Consider the following 11,525-nt stretch of genomic DNA (forward strand, 5'->3'; position numbering starts at 1 on the left):
GATATAATTCATATATTTATAAACAATTTTCAGTTTTTTCAACAAACCATGATTATCAAGGAAAAATAACAACTCACATATATAGGGCGGTATAATAATATGAAAAATCATTGATCAAAAGTTAATAGAAGAAAAGAAGAAGATAGAAATAATTAATGTAATAACTATGAGAATTCATAAATTATAACTAAAGAATGAAAATGAGTGTGAATAATATTTGCAATAATTAGTAATAACTAAGAGAATTTATAATGTTATAACTCAAGAATTAGTGTGCCATAGATGAATTTCTAAGCAATTTAGTACTTACTAAAGTAAATAGGACTTATGATTTATGTTAGTATTTTTCTTATAGTCTTTAGATTTTAGTTTAGTGTAGGGACAAAATGAAAATGTTTATTTCATATTATTGAATATAAAATTTAGTTTGTTAATGATAAAATTTAAACGATTCGGATATATTCTAGGATTTTTCTTTTTAAAAAAATAACTTGAAAACTTTTAAAATAATATATTTTGAAGTTAAATGATCTTGTTAACTTAATTATACATTCGTGACATATATAAATACTTATCCATAAATATATCGGCATTTGCAAAAATACTGAATTATTAAAAAATAGTAAATTAGCAAAACAAAAGGGCAGTGTTTATAGTAATAATAATTTTGAATCAAACTTTCTAACAATCTAAATCACATTAATAGCATTGATAAATAAAGTCATTTTTATCTTGAGCATCAAAAAAACAAATCATGGAAATTCTCTAACTCTTGAGAAGTTTAATAATTTTGGAAAAGACATTCAGAAACATATATCTACATCAGATGAGAAACTGTTAACAAAAACAAATGATTTAGACTACTATAAAAATTAAACTAATACGACCTTCGACTGACATTATTACAAGTCATGTGAACTTTTCTTCGTCGAAAATACAGAAATATTAAAAAATAGTAAATCAGAAAAACAAAAGGGAAATATTTATATAGTAATAACTATTTGTAAGGAAACTTCCTAATAATCTAAATCACATAAGTAACATTGATAAATAAAATTAGTTTTAGTCTTGGGCCTCAAAAAAGCAAATTGTGACAATTTTGTAACTCTTGGAAAGCCTAATAATTTTTTCGAAAAGTTATTCAGAAGCATACATCTATATCACTAGAGAAACTGTTAACAAAAATAAATAAATTTAGACTACAATAAAAATTAAACTAATACAAACTTCAACTGACGTTATTACAAGTCATATAAATTTTTCTTCGTTGAAAATACTTAAATTTTGAGAAATAGTACATCAGTAGAACAAAAGACAATGTGTATATAGTAAATTATTTTGAAACAAACTTCCTGAGAATCTAAATCACATAAGTAGCATTAATAAATAAAGTTATTATTTTGTCTTGAGCATCAAAAAACAAATCGTGACAATTCTCTAACTCTTGAGAATTTTAATAATTTTTAAAAATATATTTAGAAGTATATATCTACATCACAAAAGAAATTATTATCAAAAACAGAAGAATTTGGACTACATCATATTAACTTCATATATTGGAATATTACATACTAATGTATATTTTAAGCAAAAATAAAAAGGGGAACTTACATAAATATACTATAATAAAAAAATATTTACCATTTATAGTAATAATAAATTTTTTTAAATTGGTCAGTTTTAGTTCATTTATAATACAAGTTTAATTCATATTACAAAGAACAACTTATTAATTACATATAATACAAGTTTTAATGATGGATAATACATTTTCCACACATTTTAATACATTTATAATACAATATGTCAAATTTTTACCAAACAAACGTAATATATTTCAAAAAAAAATTAATTATAATTCATATATATTGCATACATAATTCACTTTTAATTCATATTGCAGATTTTGTATAATATTGCTATAAATGGTAATAAATAAAAAGTATCACTAAAATAAGTAATTATTTTTTAAACTTTACCAATTTATGTAATTTTTCCAAACCCGAAATAGTTATATCAGAAGAATTATTTTTCTCAAGTACTTGAGGTTAAGGAATATATACCCTCTTAGGTTGGAACAGTTTACTTCATATGAATAGTGATACCTCATATTTCGCTAAACTTCAAATTCACTCAACAACAATAAATTACATGGAATTTTTTAAAATGCAAGAAGAAGAAGTAAAAGAAGAACAAGAAGAAGAAGAAGAAGAAGAAGAAGGAAAAAGAAGAAGAGTAGAAGATTAAAAGAAATTGTGGTTGAAGAATAAGAGGAAACCCCTCTATTTATAAGCAACAATGGTGTTATGGACATGTATTTTTTGTGTTTTATCTGAAAAATCATGAGCTTTCCGAGAAATCACAACCCTTTAAAAAAGTCACAATTTATTGAAAAAGTCACAACTCATCGAAAAATCACACCCTTTGAAAAAAGTCACAACTCATCGAAAAAGTCAAAACATAAGCTAGGGATATTATAGTAATTTAACATTCAAGTTAGGAGTTGAGTCATTTTCTAAGCTCCTCACATATTATTTGCTTGTGTTGTAATGATAAAATTTCATTTTACTATTTATATTTTATACTTTTGTTTCAATTTATTTGTCTTAATTTAATTTTTAGTATGTTATATATTTAAATTATGAAGAAAACAGTATCATTATATATAGGTGTGAGTTTCTTTAGCCAACCAAAAGGGTAATTTTATAATTTCACTTTTTCAATTATTTTTTGTGCTTGTCGCGTGTTTCGAAGGTCCACCGTCTTCCACATCTTCTATTTCAAAAATGTAGATCCACCGTATTCCATATCTTCTATTTCAAAAATGTAGATCCACCGTATTCCACATCTTCCATTCCAAATATATTAGTTTTGTGTTCTAGACTAGAGACGGTCAATTCCTTCCAACAAAAAGGAAAAAGTACACCTCTTTCCTCAATTTTATTTCATTAATATTGTGGGTTTTCCTCTCATAGGTGTGTTTTTCGCAAATCTAAGAAACACTTCAGATTGAAAGGAAAACCCACAATATTAATGAAATAAAATGGGGTAAAGAGGTGTACCTTTTTCTTGCTGTTGGAAGGAGTAGACCTCTGTGGAACACAAAACTAAGATTTTTGGAATGACAGATGTGGAATAATCTACATTTTTGGAATAGAATATGTGAAAGACGGTGAACCTTCGAAACACGTAGCAAGCACAAACAGGATTTGGAAAAGTTGAATTATAGAATTATCCTTTTGATTTGCTGAAGAAACTCGCACGTATGTATAATAATAATCTTTATTCATAATTTAAATATATAACATGCTAGAAATGAAAGTAAGACAAATAAATGTAGACATAACTATAAAATATAAATAGTAAAATGAAATTTTATCATTACAACACAGACAAATAATATGTGAGGAGCTTAGAAAGTGACTCTGCAACCTGGTTGACCCCTAAGCTCCTCACATTATTACCATATTTTACTCTATAATATAGAAGGGAATATTGACCAGCTTGAGGCCAAGTTTCAAAATTACAAATAGAGGAACTGGTTTTAGTTAAGAATTTTAGTCTATTCTACTCTATATAATAAGCCGCAATTTGAGAGCTTAATAATTTCCTCAGGCTCTTCACGTACTGTTGCTATCCAACTATTTCTATTATTTGTATTTAATAGTTATTCTAATGTTTTTTGTGTTATTTTCATTTTTAGTATGTTATATATTAAAGTTATGAAAAAATACTCTATTAATTATAATCAATTAAAAAATTTTAAGAGCCTATTAAAAGAAATTATTTATCATTAAAATTTACGTGTGTCATATAAATTGAGACAGGTGAAAGTAACATGTTATTTTAAGTTACATGAAAAATATAGTCAATCACAATAATTAACAACTTAAACTATTTTAAAATGAGAAGATAATCACATAAATTGAGACAAATGGAGTAACAGATATTGGGCTACTTAGGATCATCAGATAATCCTCCGGTTTGTCCTTCTACTTTAATTTCTTCTATTTATATTAAGTACCTACTCCATTTTAATTTATTTATCATACTTTCTTTTTAAGTATGTTATGTATTAAAATATAACGAAATTATGGTATTATAAATCACAATAGCTAACGACTTAAACAATTTTGACTCTCAAAATTTCATACGTGCTCACATAAATTTTGGGACAAAGAGTAACATATATTATTTGATATTTACATAAAATAATACTAAAATCACAATAATTAAAAATTCAATATAAAACAAAAATTGAAAACTTAATTATTTATTAAGTATAAGAAATTAGAAACGCTCTCTAGGAAACATAACCCTAAGACCGTGAAACACTAGTTTAAGCTGCTTTGATGGCTGCCTCGGCCAGCGACCGACCTCCTTCTGAGGTAGGCTGGCTTATAACCTCATCCAGACAAACATATGTTGAATCCCTGAGACTAAAAAACCTAACTTGAAGTCGTTAATAGTCAAACCTATAACATACCTACATGGAGAACCACAAGTCATATGGAAACTAGAAAAAGTAAACAAGATGATCGTGAATGAAAAATTGGAATATACAACGATAGGAAAGTTTTTGTATGGATGAACTGAGCTACAAGACCTTAGAAAATTGATTCCCAAACAATGTGAGCTAAAGGGAGAATTTAATATCGGTAGTAATAGGCATGCACTGATAAGGGCGACGTTATTGGAGGATTATATGCACCTATTATATAAGCCTGAAATGGGACCCAATATTCAATCCCAACGAGGTGACATCAACAGAAATTGCATGGATTTCCTTTCCATCGCTTTCGCCCAACTTTTTTGGAGAAGATGCAGTATTTTTACTGGCGGCAGCAGTAGGAAAGCCACTACAGCTTGACATGGAAATAAAGAATCAGACGCAACCAAGTTGTGCAAGAGTGAAGATGGAAATAGATTTACTTAGAGAATTCCCCAAACATATTAAAATTGGTATGAGGAGAAACAATGAGTAAGTAATGGAGAAAAAGATAAAAATTAAGTACGATTATCTGCCAAAGTATTGTCATACATGTATGATTTAAAGACACGATGAGTGTTGTCAATCTGTGTTTCAAAAATAGAATTACTAACTTCAACAAAATTTGCAGAAACACAAAGTTATCAAAGTTTAATGAACTAGTAAGAATATAAGAATAGAAATTAATTAAAAAAAAATTAAATCTTTAAACATACCAGAATCAGGAAAAATCATAATGGAAAAAGATCAAACCCACTGAATGCACAGTGTCCCCTTAAAGAAATTATTCTCCTCCAGTATCCGAGGTTTGATTTAGAATATGTCCACCCATGATAGAATGACTTCAATTACCAGTGTACCGATACACAAAAATCTAATATCAGCGAGCCACTCAACGGCAATAAAGTACGAAGAAACTTTGTGCAGAAGAAGAAAAAGAAATAAAAAAATTCGTAGGGATTCTGAAAGGTTGAAAACTTTACAAATCCACAAGGTCATTGATGAAAGTTTGCAACCTCTCAAACGATCATGGTTGTTTCTGAAAGTTGCAACCTTTTAAGAATAGTCATTTCCAACAAAAGGAAATTTAAATGAAATGGGAAAGTATTTTAAATAAAACAGGTGGCATGTGTATCCGACAGCCGAAGTCAAGCCGATCAAGCTATGATGACGTCGGCGCAATGGGGTCCCTCTTTCCAACTGTCACGCCCCCGAGTCTACACCCTGAACGTGGCCAGAACCCAATGGCCATTGCTAGTCTTGAGCGAACCATTGGTCTGGCGTACTTAACTCAGTGAAAGACTTCACTTAACTAAATTATGAAATGAGAACATTATTAAAATAAATACTTAAAACATAATTGTCTGGCCAAATAGCACTTAAATTCTTATAGCAAAACATCTGCAATTCAAGGAAGAGACTCAAACAAACTATTTGACTGTGTATGAGGCCTCTTACAATACTAAGATGGATGTTGGGACAGACCCCGCAACATCCTATAAATGATAAACTAGAAAGCGAATAAAAGTGTCCTCCAGAACGCAAGGAGGCTCACCACTGACTCCGAATGCTCAACTGCATTAACGAGGCGCTAGGTGTTGATTCTGATACCTGCGTCTGCATCGTAAAATAATGCAGGCCCACTGGTATCAATACATTAAATATACTAGTATGCGAGTTGGAATGCTAAACATCAACTTAAAGCTTTAAAGGATCAAGAAGAACTTACCTTGGCTCTACTCAACTCATGAAATCACTAACTCAATAAATGCCATAAGGACAGATGCAATATAAAATAAAACTTGTAAAAACAGAGTAAACAACTTAGTTCATTAAAGATAATACAATAACAAGCTCAACTTTACTTTAAATGAACGTAATATAATTTCTATGGAAGATTCTCTAACCGACAACCATCACTATGAGCCTAAGCGATGGTACAACGTCTTACCTCATATTTCAAGAGGACCGCTCTATACCTTGACATGATATATAACCTGAACTACTAAGTGGCTCCACTAGTATATGTTTAAAAGAACTAAGGAATCATCTAAAAAGTATGACCCTTCTTATGTCTATGTTGGCTACATGATTTATGGGGGCTTGAGTTAATATGAAATCGCGTCCCCATATCAGTGCTGAATACTACTCCAAAAATACGTAGTTCATATGTATTAAAAACAACTTCTTCTCTTGTTCGAGGTAATTGCTCAAACTTAGCTTTAAAAGCTCTCTTGGAAATTTTAGTTTCCTCTTTACTAAAAGCTAGCCAAAGGCTCTGTTGGAAGTCTAGATTTCTTCTTGCTCAAAGTGTGAAAACATTTGTAAATAATAGGGAATACTTATTCCCTTATAACTTTTGAGAAATAAACTCAACTTTTTACTCTTTGCTTAACTTGAAACTTAACTCTTAGAGAATACTTAGTTCCCTTATAACTTTTGAGATTTAAACTCAACTCATTACTTTTTGCTCAACTTGTAGCTTGATCCTTAACTAAATTTAAAATGTTTGTTTACGACTCTTGAAACATTAAGAACTTACTTTGACTTGCTTCTTAACTTTTAAACTTGACTCTTAACTTCTTTAACTTTGATCTTAGCTTTTCTTGAATTGGATTACGGATTTAAGGATCATGATCTCATGTTTATGGATGATTTCATGATGTTTAGATGTACCTTATGGTGTTGAGATCAACTAAGAAATATATAGGTACATCACTTAGGAACTAGTACAGAAAGATGGGAGGGAGAATGGGGTCTCAAGGTGGCCTTGGTGCTTTGAGAGGTGCGGGGCATCAGAGCCTCATCGACAAATACTGTCCTCGGGCACTCTAGCTGGCACACCGTGCTAGATCCTGACGGACAGAGTCTGTCATGAGGGTAACTGGTTGGCACGGTGCCCCAGGGCCTATCAGACGGGATTTTTGGGTTTTCTTCTATGATTTTCATATTTAAACCTTCTAAACTCCCATGGATCTTTTCCCGAACACTTAGGATCACTAATATTCTCAATATCCAGTCGATTAGACTCACCAACATCTCGAAAACACAAATAAAAAACAATTAAAGGTATACTCGAACTCAACCAATAAGAATCCAACAATTGTTCATCAAGAACTTTGATATTCATCATTTAATCAACTCTAAATGTGCTGAATTAAACACATTGGTGTGTGGATGAAAGAACCCAAAACAGAATGATCTCACATACCTTATAGGGATCATCACCTACGAATTCCACTCGAAGATCTTATCGTTCTTAATGAATTCATGGCTTTTTCTCCTTTCTCTTTCTTCTCTTCTCTTTTCTTCCAAGCCCTAAGCGTATTTCAATTTTCTAAAACTGACTTAAGACTTAGTTTTACCCCTAATAAAACCTTAAAACAAATTATGAAATAGTAAGGTTAAAAGACTACTTTATCCTTACTAAAATCCGGATTGAACTTTCCTCAATCCAACAACCCAACTTTCGATAGGCATATCTCCCTCATACGATATTGAAAATGCGCAAAGTCGGCGTTGGAAAGATATCTCCAAGGGATTACCAATCATATAATGAAACGATTCGAACTCATCCTGAACTAGAAGTTATGGCCGGTTGAAAATGACCACAACTCACTTTTTACACTTAAGAAAATTTTCCATTTTTTTTCTCTTCTTTGCAGAAGTGATTTTTTTGTTTCTTAGCCCGTTCCTAGTTATTTCGATTTAAGATATGTTACAATATCTCCCTCTTGGGAACATTCATCCTCGAATGAGAACTTTTTTACTAAGCTAAGGATTGTAACATCATTTCAGCACTCAACAATTAGGAGCAAATAATAACAGGCTTACAGATAGTCTTATAAAGTTCTAAGAAGAGAATATAGTACATTGATCTGTATTCTCTGCGGATTCAAAGAGATGTGGATATCTCTTCTTCATATCCTTCTCAGCTTCCGAAGTCTCTTTCTTCAACAAAGACATTGACTGATACAACTTCCTTAGTTCTCAACTTGCGAACTTGGTGATCTTGAATCTGAACTAGAATATATTCATAGGACAAGCTATCCTTAATCCCAACATGCTCAGTTGGTAAAATCAATGAAGGATCACCTATACACTTCTTCAACATAGACGTATGGAATACCAGACGAATCGACGCCAACTCTTGTGGTAGCTCCAACTTATAAGCTACACTGCCAACACTCTTGTATATTCTATAAGGTCCAATATACCGGGGACTATGTTTCTTACCCTTCTTACCAACCTCATAACCCCATTCATTGGTGAAGCCTTAAGATATACCCAATCGTCCACCTCAAACTCTAACGGCCTCCTCTTAGTATCTATGTAGGACTTTTTTGGTGACTCTGTGCAGTGTTCAACCTATCTTGAATCACTGTCACTTTATCCATGGCCTGGTGAACTAAATCTGGTCCTATCAACCCTACTTCATTAACTTCGAACCACCCAATAGGATATCTGCATCTTATCCCATAAAACACTTCGTATGGAGCCATTTGGATGCTCGAATGGTAGCTATTGTTGTAAGAGAATTCAATGAGAGGTATATGATTATCCCAATTCCCTTTGAAATCAATCACATAAGCCCTCAACATATCTTCTAAAGTCTGGATGGTACGCTCTGCATGTCCATCTGTCTGAGGATGGAAAGAACAACTTAAGTTCACCTTTGAACCCAAACCATTCTTGAAAGATTTACAAAACTATGCAGTAAATTGGGCACCTCTATCTGAAATAATGGAATCGGAAATCCATGAAGTCTTACAACTTATTGAAAGTATAATTTAGCATAATCCTCGGCCGAATAGGTAGTCTTTACTGGCAAAAAGTGGGCTAATTTTATAATTCTATCAACAATTACTCAAATAGAATCATGTTGCATGCGAGATCTTCGCAAGCCTATGATGAAGTCCATATTAATGATCTCCCACTTTCATTCCGGAAAACCTATGTTCTGAGCCAAACCTCCCGGCCTTTGGTATTATACTTTCACTTGTCGGCAATTCGGGCACTTGGCAACAAACTCAACAATATCTTTCTTCATGTCGTCTCACCAATATATATCTCCCAAATCGCGGTAAATCTTGGTGGAACCCGGATGAATGGAATATTTGAAGCTATGAGCTTCCCCCATGATCCTCTCTTAGAGTCATCCACCCTAGGTACACACAACCTACCTTGATACTTTAACACACCATCTCCCCTTGTTCAAAAGCTAAGACTCTTTGTTATGAACATTTGCCTTAAAGTCAAGCAAAATGTGATCTTGGTCTTGTTTCTCCTTCACCTTTGACACTAATTATGACTCATCCCCATTCGTCACCACTATTACTCCTTCTCTGGAATCCATAAATCTGAATCCCAGGCGTGCAAGTCTGTGCATTATTTAGTTAACTCTCTCTTTGCTTCTTCAACATGGGTGGTACTTCCCATGGATAACCTGCTCAAAGCATCAGCAACCACATTAGCCTTATCTGGGTGGTAAAGGATACTTATGTCGTAATCCTTTAGTAATTCTAACCACCAGTGAACACATATTGTAGACTTTTGTGAACACTGAATATGTCAACATGAACACCATACAAGTAGTGACGCCATATCTTCAAAGCAAAAACTAATATAGTCAATTTTAAGCCATGAGCCGGATAATTCTTCTCATAAACCTTCAATTGTCTGGAGGCATAAGCTATAACCTTTCCATTATTCATCAACACGCAGCCCAAACTAACTCTTTATACATCACAATACACTACAAAATCTTGAGTACCCTCTGGTAAGGTCAAAATCGGAGCAGTAGTTAGTCTCTTTTTCAATTCCTGAGAGTTTTTCTCACAAGCTTAAGACCATTGAAACTTGACTATCTTCTGAGTTATCTTGGTCAGAAGAGACAAGATAGATGAAAACCCTTCAACAAATTTCCTACAATTACCAGCCAAACCAAACAGCTCATTATATTAGTTGGAGATGTGGGTCTAGGCCAAATATTAACTCCTTCAATATTTTTGGTATAAACTCTAATCCCATCACCAGAAACGATGTGGCCTAAGAATGCCACAAACTCAAGACAAAACTCACACTTGGAGAACTTGGCGTATAGTCCTTATCTTTCAAAGTCTGAACAACAATTTTGACGTGACTAGCATAATCTTCTTCATTCGTTGAATAAATATGTCATCAATGAAGACTATGACAAACACATCTAAATAAGGTTTGAAAACTCTGTTCATAAGATCCATGAATATTGTAGGCACATTTGTCAAACCAAATGACATGACCAAAAACTCATAATGCTCATACCTGGTTCTAAAATCTATCTTTGGAATGTCATATTCCCTAACTTTCAACTGATGGTAGCCTAATCTGAGATCAATTTTCGAGAAGAAGGAAGCACCCTAAAGCTGGTCGAACATATAATCTATCTTTGGGAGAGGATATTTATTCTTGAGGTCACCTTATTCAATTGGCGGTAGTTTATGCACATCCTAAGGGAACAATATTTCTTTCTCACAAATAAGACAGGAGCGCCCCAAGGTGAGACACTTGGTCGAATAAAACCTTTATCTAGCAGATCTTTCAGGTGTTTTTTAACTCTTTTAACTCTGCTAGTGCCATCCTATAAGGCGGAATAGATATAGGATGGGTATCCGGAATGATGTCTATACCAAAATTTATTTCTCTCTCAGGAAGGACTCCGGGTAGATTATTGCGAAAATACTTCTGGAACTCTTTAACTATTGGAAATGACTGAAGGGAAGGTACATCGTCACTTGAGTCATTAACTCAGGCAAAGTGATAGATACATCCCTTTGAAAGTAACTTCCTCGCCATAAGGTATTAAATGAAATGACCCTTAGGCACTGTCTAACTACTACTCCACTCTATGACTGGCTCATATGGAATCCTAAACTTGACAACTCGAGTTCTGCAATCTATTGATGCATAACAGGCATGAAGCTAGTCCATACCTAGAATGACATCAAAATCTACCATGTCTAACTCTACTAGATCAACCATGGTGTTCTTGTGATTG

This window comes from Solanum pennellii, chromosome 11, assembly GCF_001406875.1.
Source record: "Solanum pennellii chromosome 11, SPENNV200".
In the NCBI taxonomy this organism is placed as follows: Eukaryota; Viridiplantae; Streptophyta; class Magnoliopsida; order Solanales; family Solanaceae; genus Solanum; species Solanum pennellii.